Source organism: Heterocephalus glaber, unplaced genomic scaffold (assembly GCF_053883595.1).
Source record: "Heterocephalus glaber isolate CG9 unplaced genomic scaffold, H.glaber_assembly_v1.0 deba00001472, whole genome shotgun sequence".
Lineage (NCBI taxonomy): Eukaryota > Metazoa > Chordata > Mammalia > Rodentia > Bathyergidae > Heterocephalus > Heterocephalus glaber.
Window position 1 is genome coordinate 87,752,127 of NW_028258315.1, and position 13,254 is coordinate 87,765,380.

The 13,254-nt window shown below is 48.0% G+C and overlaps 1 protein-coding gene and 1 pseudogene across 5 annotated transcripts in view; one reads left to right on the forward strand and one right to left on the reverse strand.

Annotated features, from left to right (window-relative positions):
• Arhgef3 (Rho guanine nucleotide exchange factor 3) overlaps positions 1–13,254 on the forward strand; it is a 310,353-nt gene that overhangs the window by 72,211 nt on the left and 224,888 nt on the right. The gene's annotated exons all lie outside the window — the stretch shown is intronic.
• On the reverse strand, positions 5,324–5,843 carry LOC101705994 (NADH dehydrogenase [ubiquinone] 1 alpha subcomplex assembly factor 4 pseudogene; annotated as a pseudogene).

A 13,254-nucleotide genomic window follows, 5' to 3' on the forward strand; every position in this document is an offset into this window, starting at 1 on the left:
TTACCTACAGCTCCTTGCCTCCTACCCGCAGGTCTGGCCAAGTGACTTCCGGGTGGAACGAGTCCTTCCGTGGCCCCTGCCAGGCCTCTGCATTGCTTAGCGCAGCACCGGTTGGTGTGAGAGACCGAGGATGACCCCAGAGCAAGGCCTTAGCTTTCCCACCTGCAACCTGCTCTGTGCTCCAGCTTCTTCGTCTGTGCGATGGCAGTGTTCACGCAGTTGGCCATGCGTTGTGTGGATTTGGTGAAGCGATAGAGTCCCCGAAGCCTCGGCCTGCGGTGGGGACTCAGTAGCCATGGGCCATCATTAGTACTTACTATTAGGGTTAGGACTCCTACCACCATCATATTTTTCTGTCTCATTTTGCTTCCAGAATTCTCCCGAGAGTGCATCCTCTTTCCTGCATCCACGTATTTCCTACCCCCTGTCCAGGTCACCCCCACTCCTGCCCTGCAGCCCTCCCCGGCAGTGGCCGGGGTTTAGTCTTCATCCAGGCTTCCCTTCCACAGTGCCGGGCCTCGGCCCGCCCCTCCCAGAATGCACTCTAATTTCTGCCCCTGTGCCGGCTGTTCTCCCTCCTGGCCAGCATTGCCTCCCGGTTCCCGGATGGCACGTCACTTTTTGTATCAACACCTGGACCCAGCATCTGTTCTGAGGAACTTTGGGTGTTGCGGGCCCTTTTGGAAATGAGCCCTGTGAGAGAGAAGCGGAGTGGAGGGGCACCCCCGAGTACAGACCCTGCCAGGAAGAGGGCTTTGATTCTCGCTTCACTTTTCCTTCTTAAGCTAGAAACGGTTCTAGAAACCGGGCCCTGAGGGAGTGTGGAGGTTGAGGGTGCTGGGGTAGAGGGAGCCCCACACGCGAGGCCTGTGTGACAGGGGAGGTGAGGAAGGAGCTGCCGTCTCTCTGGGGCTCGAGGACGGATGGGGCCAACAAGAATGTGCTAAGCAATTGAGGATTCCGTCTTGACGGCACCGAGGAGCTTGTGCAACTGGAAGCGGAACACCCCCAAAGCGTCCCCTCTCCAAAGACCAGGCTGGGCTGCACCCTACGCTTCCTGATCGGTTGCTGGGCTTTGGGGTACTGGAAACACGTGCCTGTGTGTGTCTCTCTGTCTTTTGCACGAAGTCTTCTCTGCTGGTGATTCATCCCTCGTCCCTCCTGGACCCTGGTGCCCAGCAGTCTGTTCATCAGTGGAGTCTGGCTGCGGCTTGGTACCTGACGGCTGATACTCCCCTTAGCATGCCTCGGGAAAACAGGAGGAGCTTTCTATGCGTATCTCGACCTGAGCCCCTGAGCAGAACGTTCTCTGACGCAGCGTGTATGTGCGTGCATGCGGTGGCTCCTCTGGCCGGGGCTCCCCGTGACCTTCCGCCATGCCTGGCCTGAGGGCACCACGCCGCTCGCTCTTCAGTCCCCTGGCCTGCTTGTCACCGCTGGCTGCTGCCTTGTTCTTTCGATGGTTTATTGGGCTTGCCCCGCCCCGCCCGCCACACCCAGGGTGTACGGCCCACTCTGGCCAGTGCCCGGTTCCCGGAGGCTCTGGGTAGAGGCTTCTACGGTGAGCTCTCTCCTGATGCAGGAAGTCAGCTGCTCACTGCGTTCTCCTGAGACCCGCACACTGAGTCCCCTCAGAACCTTGGTTTCCCCATCTGTCTTGACCAAGTGCCCGGCACTGAGCTCTTCCGCCCACCTGCGTGTCCAGAGCACCTGGAGCAGCCAAGGTGGCAGAGACCCGGCTCGGGGCAGGAGGAGGTGGATGAAGGACAGGTGGGCGGCCTGAGGACCTGCTGTCCTGCCGCCGCACCCCGGGCGCCGTCCTGAGCAGGCTGCTTTCTACAGCGTGTGTCTATTTTAATTTAAAATCCTGCATTCATATAAGAAGATCTCCTTGTTTTTATTTTGCTTTGGAAGTCTTCATAGGCCAAGGCTGAAAAAATGACCATCTTCTCTCCAAAAGAAATATAATTTCTAGTAACATTCTGGATTTCTGGGAGACGGAAGGCAAACTGATGTTCCTTCTGCTGATAGCAGGTAGTGGGGGCGCTGGTCAAGCTGAGGCCAGGAGGAGCTTAGAAGGATCCCATTCCACTTCCAAGGCCTGGCTCTCTCCTTGTTTTCTTTTCCTCCCTTCTTAAGTCCTTTCTAAGAGCCAACTTATCCAAAATATTATGCTTTCCTCTGTGGGCCCTTAATATTTCAAAATCTATAAATGTCTGGGGGAGAATATTCACTTGGTTATAGTTTCATGTTGGCAGCGAAAAATGGGCTTCATAAAACAGGCTTGTAGTCCATTTGGAAAACGCACAGAGGGATTTAAAAAAACTCTACCACGATCAATATTACAGTGTTTTCTTTATCCTTTTTTAAGCCTGCACAGACTATACAGACTGTGAAGTCACTATGTAACTTTATACCCAGCTTTATAATTCATCATTTTAGTAGAATTATTTCCTCATGACATTGGCACATTAGAAATCATCGTTTGAGGGGCTCGCCCCCTCCCTCTGGTTCTGTGACATACCCCCCATCGTGTGTCATGTCCCAGCTGTCCCTCCATTAGATCGAGGGCTGCTGCTTCGGTGAGAAATGGGCTGGGTCTAGGAGCACAGTTAGGGGAGTCAGCTGACCTTGGGGAGACTAAACCTGGCACGGCCAGCTAAGCCTGCCGAGGAGGCCAAGGGGCAAGAGCTCTGGGCGGGAACCTGGGGCCTCTCACAGCATCCCAGGCTGCTTGTGCAGGCAGAGTGGAGTAAGTTCTCAGGAGGTTCTCAGAGAGCTCAATGAGCACGGCGGACTGCAAGGAAATTTGCCAGGCCAGGGTTGCCAGCTTCAAGTGGAACGGGGGAGAAGCTGGTACCTAAAATGAGTGGCTGGGGCACAGCAGTGGGAAGGAGCAGAGACCCCAAGGGATAGGGCAGTGGACAAGGTGGATAAAACGTTACCCTTAAGGAGTCAAATGGGGAAGTCAACAGGAAACAGTAGGGAGGATGTAGAGAGGGCTGTTGGTGATGATCATATGGAAAACAGGCAGGGGTGGTGCTGCAGAGGCTGGGGGCTGCGGTTTCCCGCAGGGTGGTCTGGAAGAGTCCTGCTGAGAAGAGACCCAGGGAGGGGCTTTCCTCAGTCACACACACACTGAGTGCTTACTGTGTCTCAGGTCTTCTGGAACCCTCCCACATTGCCACTTGCTTCCCCTTAACAAATCTTCATCAAGAGATAGAGCATAGTTTCCTTGGCTGCAAGGGACAGAGGTGCAGTGCACATTTGTTTTGTTTTTAAAAGGCCTGCTTTTTATCGTTGGCAAGTCTTTAGGCCTGGCTATGTGCAGGCTGCTAGTCCCTGTCCCCTGGAATCTGTCTGTCTGTTGGGCTCTGACTCTACCTTCCCCAGATTAGTTTTCTTTTGTGGTCGGCTTTCCATACAAAATGCTCGGCCCAGCTCCCGAAGGCCCAGCTACTGTACCAGAAGGACCTTGCATCTTTTGTTTAACTCCAGCCGTGTCTCGGTATTGCTGTCATTGGGCAGCCCAGGTCAGAGGCCCGTCTGAGGTGCTCTCTGAGTCTCGGGGTCTGAGAGCAGGAGAGTGGCCCCCGAGAAATGCATATGTCTGCCCCGGCAATGTCTGCATCAGAGGAGCAGGAAGGGTAAGGAGCCTGCCAAGAGAGGGGCCTGCCAGGGTCCCAGCCTGTCACAACCGACCCTGTGACTTGGTCAGCTCCCTGTTTTCCAGTCTCTAGGCAAGGGTATAAGCTGGCTTCTTCCCTCCAGCGCTTGATCGGTTTGAGCTTTAGGCTCAGAAAACAGACAGTAATTATGTTAACAGCTTTGAAACAACACTGGGTTTTGGATCCTGGTGAAACACACAGGTAGTTTTGACTTTTCTTCAACACGGCCTCTCTCGGGGAGGAGGCTGGAGACCTGTGGGCCGTGTGGCGGCAGCTCTGCCCACGGGACGAGCTGTGAAGCTTTGCTGGCAGGTCAGGCTGGTGACGGGAAGTGAACTTCGCTGGCATAGATTTCCTGGTGCATAAAGCAGAGTTGGCTCTGACAGCAGCTCACGCTGGCTTCACCTTGCAGCAAGAGCCCGCGAGTGGACTGTGCTGTGACAGCATGTGGCCCCCAGTAGCTGTGGGAAACCTAGCTGCGCGGATGTCTGGATGTGTCTGCCGCACTGATGGATGTCTCTCCAGAATTTGTTTTAATGGTCTTGTCTCGTCTTGACAGATAGTCTGCACCAGTGTGTCCTGGGATGGTAGGGCTGCTTTCAGAGATGGAGCTGAGGTGATCGACGGCCCTTCTGTCGGCCGGACGTCTGCAGGGACAAGTTCATGCCGTGGGGTGAGGGCTGAGGCCGGTTCTCACAGAGCCAGACCCCCACCTGCCAAGTCCCCAGTCATGGCTGCCCCATGGCCCCTCAGGAGCCAGCGCCGCTGTGTCATCGTATGGGGTGGGCAGTGCCGTGCAGTGGGCGAGAGCCCTGGGACACAAGTGGCTGGACTTGGAGCTGACCCTATCATCGCTGCCTTTCTGTGTGACCTGGCTTGAGCCCCTGGATCTCTCAGCACCTCAGTGTCTCTGTCTGTGGGTCTGAGCAGTGACAGCATCTACTCACAGGGTGTTGTCAGGTTCTGGCCACCAAGCATCATGACTACGGGGTCATTTGCAGCAGCTGCCAACTAATAGGAGACCAAGTGGTCCAGTATTCACAACAGCTAATGTGGCCTTTGTGTGTATGGGACACAAACTGTCTTAACCACGTTGATCCTAGGTAGGTCCTGTTATTACTCCCATTTTATGATGGGCAACTGCAGCACAGAGAGGCAGTAATTTGCCCACGGTCACACAGCTAATGAGTGGTAGTTGTGGGACTGGAGCCCAGGCTGCTGGCTCTAGAGTCCTTGTGTTTAACCACTCTGCTATCCTGTCTGCTAAAATAGTAAGAGCTACACCGAGAAATTGTTCCAAACGCTTACTGCAGATTGAATCATTTAACCCCTACAATGAAGAAACACTTTGAGGTCGGTGCTGTTATTAAAGCACTAAATCCAGGTGATTCTGTATTTCCAGTGTGGGACAGGCAACAGGAGAGCCACTGCCCTGCTCACTGAACACGCTCCTGCTGGCTGTGTGGGCTGAGCAGCTTCTCATCCTTGGCCACACTGTAGAACTGTCCTTGCTAATATGCCCCCATTTGTGGTTATTTTGTCATCACACTTATTCTTTTTTTAAAAATTTCTATAATTTAATATGCTAAAATTGAGGAAATAAGCAAGCAAGGGGATGAGAAGTACATGTAAGAAAAGTAATTTCGTGATTTTCTTCATTTTGATTCTATTGCTTTCTTGTTTTCAGGAGGAAAGATCTTGACTTCAAAAGTAACAAAATACTTGAGAAGCAAATTTACATCTTCCAGTGTTAAATGGTATTCTTGTACTATTTTCTCAGCAGTCCATGTTTCTGGATGAACTTTATGATTATTGAGAAGTGTCAAGGCCTCTACAGTGGAAATCTTGCCCTTGGGAATGTTCTTAATATCCATACCAAAGTAATGGCCCTTTGGCGATCTGGATTCCTTTGACTCTTGCCATGTTTCAGAATCTTTTACCTGCAGAGGTGATACAGGATCTTTTGTATCAATATATACATCTTTCAGTAACGACAGCAGTTTGTCATTTTTCCTAGCAATTTCTCTCTTAATTTCCGGATGGTCGCTCATCTCTCGCAGGACACTGTGGGTGGACGGGTGCTTCGGGGCCGCAGACGGCTTCGTTGCTGATTGCCCATTCTGTTCGGTTCTCTAAGTTGAAATTCCTAATCGCTCGAGCCACCACAGCCGCCATGCTGTCTATAACATGATGCACTCAGGTTCTCCACGCACGTAGGTGACCTCTGGGCCCACCGGCAAGTCTCATCATACTTATTCTTAACAGGAGAACTTCTGGGTCATTTTATTTTTATTTTTATTTTTTGCTTAAATTCTTTTATTGGTACATTTTAGGTATACAATATGTTTACATTTATCATTGGGTGCTTGTACCTGTACATGATGTATCTTTGTTCTTATTTTTTCCCCATTACCTGTGCGCCCTTCACCCCTTCCACCCTTCCCTATTTACAAAGACTTCGTTTCCATTTTTTCCTTTTCTTATAATTTTTCCTTTCCCTTCTTTCCTTTCCTCTTCCCCTCCCACTTCCTTTACCGCTTTGGACCTTTCTTCCTATTTCAAATTATCAGTTATTCATTTTAATCATTTTAATCCCTATTTACACTTTCAGTTTCTCAAACCAGAGAAACTATTTGGTATTTACACATGTGTGTCCTATTTATTTCACTTAAGAGTATCGCCTCAATATGGATCCATTTAGCTATAAATGACTAGTTTTTCGTTCTTTATGGCTGAGTAGTACTCTATTTTATAAAAAAAACATGTCTTCTTTATTCAGTCTCCAGTTGATGGGCGCTTGGGCTCCTTCCAAGCTTTAGCTATTACAAACTGTGCTGCTATAAACATGGGTGCACATGTATCGCTGTGGTATGATGCTTTTAATTCTTTGGGGAAGATACCCAGCAGGGGAATAGCTGGGTCAAATGGGACCTCTAGTCCTAGTTCTTTGAGGTAGCTCCATACTGATTTCCACAGTGGTGGCACCAGTCTGCACTCCCACCAACAATGGAGAAGCGTTCCTTTCTCCCCACACCACCGCCAGCATTTGTTATTGGTTGATTTCTTGATAGCAGCCATTCTTTCTGGGGTGAGATGGAATCTCAGTGTTATTTTCTTTTCTTTTTTTTTTTTTTTTTTTTTTTGGTACAGGGATCAAACTCGGGTCCTTGAGTTTGCGCAGCAGGTGGTGAAACCACTGAGCTAAATCCCCGGCCCAAACCTGTAACTCTCTCTTTTTTTTTTTTGACACCAGGGATTGAACTCCGGTCCTTGTGCTTGCGAGGCAGGCAGCGGAACCACTGAGCTTAATCTCCAGCCCCTCATTGTTGTTTTCATCTGCATCTCTCGAATGACCAGTGATGCTGAACATTTTTTCATATGTTTATTTGCTGCTTTCACTTCTTTGTCTGAGAAATGTCTGTTCATTTCAGATGCCCATTTTTGAATTGGGTCTTGGAATTTGGGGGGGGTCTGATTTTTTTTCAGTTCTTTATATATTCTAGATAGCAGTCCTTTGTCTAAGGCACAGCTGGTAAAAATTTTTTCCCACATTGTAGGTTGTCTCTTAGCTCTGTTGGTAGTTTCTCTTGCAGTGCAGAAGCTTTTTAATAAGATGAGATCCCAGTTGTGGATTCTTTGTGCTAGTTCCCGTGCTACTGAGGTTTTCTTCATAAAGTCTTTTCCTATGCCAATGTCTTCAAGAGTTCTACCTAACTTATCTTCCAGCAAGTTTAGTGTTTCTGTCTTAATATTTAGATCTTTAATCCACTTCGATCTTAGTTTAGTGCTTGGTGATAGATTTGGGTCTAGTTTTAATCTTTGGCAGGTTGAAATCCAGTTTTTCCAACAGCATTTATTAAATAGGCTGTCTTTCCTCCAATGAGGGTGATTGGCTCCTTTGTCAAAGATGCGGTGGCTGAGTGTGTCTGGAGTCTATCTGAGTGTCTGAGTCTATCTGTTTCTGGATCTTCTAATCTATTCCACTGATCCTCGGGTCTGTTTCTTTGCCAGTACCGTGCTGTTTTTATCACAGTATGGGTCATTTTAATGTTCTTGGAAAATGCTGTTGAAGAGCTGACCATCCTGTGGAAACCTTACATCAGTGTATATGACCTGTTTCTCCATTCTTGCCTATGTATGGTATTATTATAAAAATTTGCTAGTCTGAAAGTAAATGTGCTACCTGATTTAAATTTCCATTTTGCTAGTTGTTCCATTTTTTGTTTGCCTATTGGTTGTTTTGGTTTCTTCTGCTGTGAACTACTCAGCTTTTTAATTTTTTAAAAAAGCTAGTATTTTCTGATTATAAAATTATTATATGCATTTCACAAAATTTCAGATAGCGTAGGAATATGTAACATGGCAAATGCAGCATCCATGCTAACTTTGAGAAGTCACCACTACTGACAGTGTGGAAATTGCTTTTTCAGAATCTTTTAGAAATTTTTGAATGCCCCTCACTTGGCCTTAAAGACTGAAAGTTCATTCATGCCCTTAGTATCTTAAAAGGTGTTTTGCTCAGTGGCATTTTTGTCAAGTAAAGGTAGAAGATTTATGTGACTAAATCTATCTGTTCAAGCTGGGTGTGGGAGTGAATACTTGAATAGCCAGTATAGGAGGATCTCTTGAACCCAGGAGTTTGAGGCTGGCCTGGGCAACATAATGAAACCTTGTCAAAAAAAACAAAACAAAACTAAACCTATCAAATAAGAGGAGCTGCGAGGGCTAGTGGCAGGTACTGAATGTGGGATTCCCACTGATGGCTCTCCTGTCTTACTGTGCTCAGCTGTGTGTGAGCTGCTGGCCGGGTTGGGCTCTGTGCTGCTGGTGTCAGCTACAGAGCTCAGGGCAGTGGTGAGCTAGTCTGGCACCAGGGTGGCAGGAAACAAGAAAGAATAGACCCTTCTAGTCCTGCGGTCCTTTGTATGCTGATACTATCCCTTCATAAAGGGACCAGTCCCAGGCTGTTCTTTATAGTCTAAGCAATGGGCTCCTAGAGGACGAATCCTTTGCTAAGGGTCCCTAGCTAGCCAATGCCAGAACTGGAACTCAAGCCAAGCCCTGCCAGGCCTTCACAGCAGCAGCTGCCCACCTGCAAATCTGTATCTCTCTGTGATCTCTCTATGCGCCCCACCTCCCTGTTGGCCTTTACACACATTGGCCTGCTCCAAACGTGTCCAAGGGAGCTGGGGAAGCCCAGCCAGTTCCCTGCCTTGTGAAACCTTGAGGAAGTTGGGAGCAGGTAAAGGAAGAGTTTGCAAGGGTTGCATCCCTGGATCAAGGCCTCTGAGAGAGTGGGACCGGGGCAACCATCTTCGCCTGGGCAACAAGGGGAGGTTGCCATGGTGACAGCTAAGGCAATGCTGATGCAAGCGCTGGCCCTGTTCCCTCTGGAGCGCAGTTGGGAGCAGAAAGGCAAGGAGGTGGCCCAGAGTGCGGTTTGCACTGCTATGTTTCTGGAGGGGCTGTGTTTGGTAAGTGTCAGGTAAGTGATTGACACAGTCAATTTCTCTCCCCTCCACCCCGAGTTTGTGCCTCTTGTGAATTAGGTAGCCAGAAAACTCCTTCCGAAACTTGGTAGCCCTGAGGGGTAAGAGAGGAACCTGGAATCGCTGTCTGGCTCCTGCAGTGGCCGAGAGGCAGTCCAAGTCTAACCCCAGTGTCAGTGTCCTCACCCGTCACAGCCCTTGACCCGCAGGGCCCCTGTGAGGGTCCAGTGAGTAATCGAGATGGAAAGATCAGCATGAGCCGTTGTACTGTCATGAAAACACCAGTAAGGTCGCCTTCTCACCTCAGAGTGCCTCACACCCTACTCCTTTCTCAGCCACCTTGGAGGGTGGCCAGGACCTGGGGGTGGCTTGTGGCTCGTCACAGTACCAAAGCCACCTCACTCCCAGGTGCCCTCGTGAGTCCCCTTCCTGTTCCTCTTTGTGTGCTCTCACAAGCCCGCCTGGTCCCAACTCCACCACCGCATTTCACTGCCAGTTTGGGAATAAACATGTTTTTATGTGTGGCCCCAGTCACTGCCAAAAACAGCATTCATGGAGCGCCTAGTTACCTTGGAGACTGTGGTAGGTCCTGTATCAGAAGTCAATAAACTGCTTCACTTGATGCTGGCTAACTTAAGAAATCAGTGCTTTAGCTGTTAGAGTAAACAGAACATTTCTTAGGAATGGCCATTCTGGTGGACTCATTTTTAGGACTGAGGTTTTCATTTTGGAGGTGTTGGGCCACCTACCTCCTGATTTATTAGCTTCTGATCGATACCTTATTAAGTGAAATAGGGAATCCTTTTTTGGTCCTTCTTGGGCATAAAAGCTTCATGGAGCATCTGTTTGACAAGAACTAGGAAAGGATGGTATCTATAATGTTTGAGTTAGAACTTTCTGGGATTTGGAAAGCATGAATTTATCTCCTTCCTTTTTGTTTATAATTTGGGTATAGTTTGATAGAACAGTCCTCAAAACAGCCTTTTGATTTTTTATTTCTTTAGACAGAGATTGAAAAGATAGTTCAAGTCCATAGTGATTTTTTAAAAATAACTTCTAGAGGCTGTTTATTTTAAAACACCAATAAAACTCAACCATTAAAATTTTTAATTGAAATTATACTTTTAGTGAATTATAATATGTACACTGAAAAGCAAACCAGTTAATCTTCATGTTTTTGTTTTTGTTTTTTTAGTTAGGGAAGGGAGTGTTGTTCAGGCTGGCCTTGAACTCCTGGGCTCAAGTGATTGTCCTGCCTCAGCCTCCTGATTAGCTAGGACTATAGGCATGCATCGCTGAGCCCAGCTTTCATAGACATTTCTTTGAAAATGTAGAAAAATCAATAAAGTAATCTCCAATCTTTTATTTTATTTTTATTATTTTAAAAATCCATTTGCACTTCATGTAAAGAGGAACCAATCCCAGGAACATTGGCTGAGGGCCTGGTGCACTGTAAGCATGTGAGTTTCCAGCTCTGTTCTGATGCTGCTGTTGCCTCTGCAATGGTTTTATCATCTGTTCTTTCCTTTTTTCACTCTGGAGCCAAACTGCCCGTGTTCCAATCCTGGCTTTGACACCTGCTAGCTCTGTGACTTGGAGCAAGTCCTTTAACCTCTCTGGGCCTCAGTTTCTTCATCTGTAAAGTAGGAATAAAAATGTTCTTACTCACAAAGTTGTTCTGAAGACTCAGGGAGTTAATATTTATTAGTCCTTGAGAACAGTATTTGGCATATACTGAGCACTCTGTCATTGGTTTTCTAAAACATAAACCCTTAAAAGCAGCCTCCATGACAGATTGAGATCGCGGATTCTTGCACTCCTAAGACAGAGGTCACTGGTGCTGAGGAGGTCGGGTGCCCACGTTCGCCTCGGTTTCTTGTTCCAGACCAGCTGGGGCGGCTCTGAGAGCAGGCTCGCAGGAAGGCAGAGTGGGGACGTTGAGTCCTGGTTAGAAAAATACCCGCTCAGGAAAGAGCAGACGCTCCCCCGGCAGAGCCTTAGAAAAACAACGGTCTGCCGCTCCTTGATTAAAGGGTAGAAAGCGAATTACTCTTCCGGCTGCTCTCGCGGACCGAGGCTCAGGATGTGGGTTTCCTTAGGATGTGGAGCCCTCTCCCCCTGGAAGGGTCTGAGACCCCGGTCCCTGGGCTTGGGCTGCGGGGGGCAGTGAGCCTGTACCTCCCACAGCAGCGCCCGAGACAGCGTTTGCAGGTTAGCACTTGGAACATTTTTAAAAAAAAGTTTTTTCTTACATTAGATTTTCAAAAGAACTCTGCTTAAAAAAATCCATTTAAAGATATTCTATAATTTCTTCAAATTAGACCAGCTTGCAGCTAGTTTAAATGTTTGAAGTTTGGGGCCTCCACACACTGATGGTGGAGTTTGGAATGCTGACGAGGTAGTAACTGGGAAACGGCTGCTGGATAAACGCCCTTTAGGGAAGGGTGGGGAGGGCAGAATTCCATCTCAAGATAATTTGTTCTCATCTCCTGTACCATATTCTTGGTTTTTGTTTTTGTTTTGTTTTGTTGAGACAGGGTCTCGCTGTGTAGTTCAGGCTGTCCTTGAATTCACTATGTAGCCCAGCCTGGCCTCAAACTAGAGGTGATCCGCCTGCCTCAGCTTCCTGAGTGCTGGGATCACAGGCGTGCGCCACCACACCCGGCTGCTATACGGTACTCTCAGGGATGAGAAGTTCCCACTGGCCAGACTGTCTGGCTGCGGACGTCAAGAAAGTTAGCCTTACAAATAATCACTGGGCATCTACCATATAGAAAACGGGGAAGCGCCTGCCATCCGGGAGTGCACGCTGAAGACTGCGGAGGGTTGACCAGCACCCGAGGTCTCTGGAACCTTCTGTGTCACCCGAATGACGCCTCTGGATGGCCTGGACGCTATCTCGGGCCTCAGTCCACGTCCCTGTCTCCCAGCCTTGCGGGGCCTCTCTCCTCCCTCCAGCAGGGGGACACAGCAAGCTGTCTCCTGAGACGGAGCAGGAGGCAGAGTAGGTGTTGCAAGGTGGGGCCGGGGAGGGGACAGAGTGGGAGGAGGCAGAGCCCGCAGGAGGTGTGGGAATGCTCGTCACTGCTGTGATTCAGGGCATGTGTGTCTCAGAAGCAGCGACCGAGCCGACCGAGGCTTTTCCATTTGTCCCCAGGCTGCACAACTGTCCGCTTCCCTGGCTTTCATTACAGATTTACCTCCTCTCGACTGGGTCATGGGAGTTTATCTCACATTATTGTGTCGTGATTTTTCCCATTAAATATATATCTTTGATTTTGCCTGAAAATATTTTATTTCACCCTCACTTTTCAGAAACTTATGGTAAAGTACACATAAAATATTGCCATTTTAATTATCATCATATTTGCCATTTTAAAGCTTGCCATAATTCAGTGGAGTGAAGTAATTCACAGTGTTGTGCATCCATTACAACCATCTCATTCCAGAACCTCACCTAATTCCAGAAAACAGAGCCCAAAAGAAACTGTGCACTCACCAAATGGTTACTCCCCATTCCCTGTTTTCCCCTAATTTCTTCCAACTACTAATGTACTTTTTGCCTTTGTAGATTTGCCTGTTCTGGACATTGCATACAAATGGAATCATACACTATGTGGCCCTTTGTGTCTGTCTTCCTTCCCTTCACATGTTTTCATGGTTCTTCCACACTGTAGCAGGTGTCAGTATTTCATTCTTTTTGACAGCTGGATAATATTCCCTTATGTGGATGTACCACATTTTGTTCATTAATTCATCAGTTTATGGATGTTTCATGTATTCCTTTTAAAAATAATTACTTGAGTATGAGCTAAGTGCAAGACACATTGCTACATGGGATATTCTGAATATATAAAAAGTTCACACATATGAAACTCTTTACATAAATGAGCAAAAGACCAGAGCAGGCATTTTACAGAAGAGGAACAACAAATATAATAATTTAATGGATTTAGCACATCATTTAAATCTCTTCTTTTTGGTTAATTCTGGGATTAGTTTGAATACAGGAGCCCTGTTTATTTAGTGACAGCCCACAGACATTTGTCTGGAAGTGTCCCCATTGGGCAGAGTCGCACTGGGGGAGAGTTGCCCCC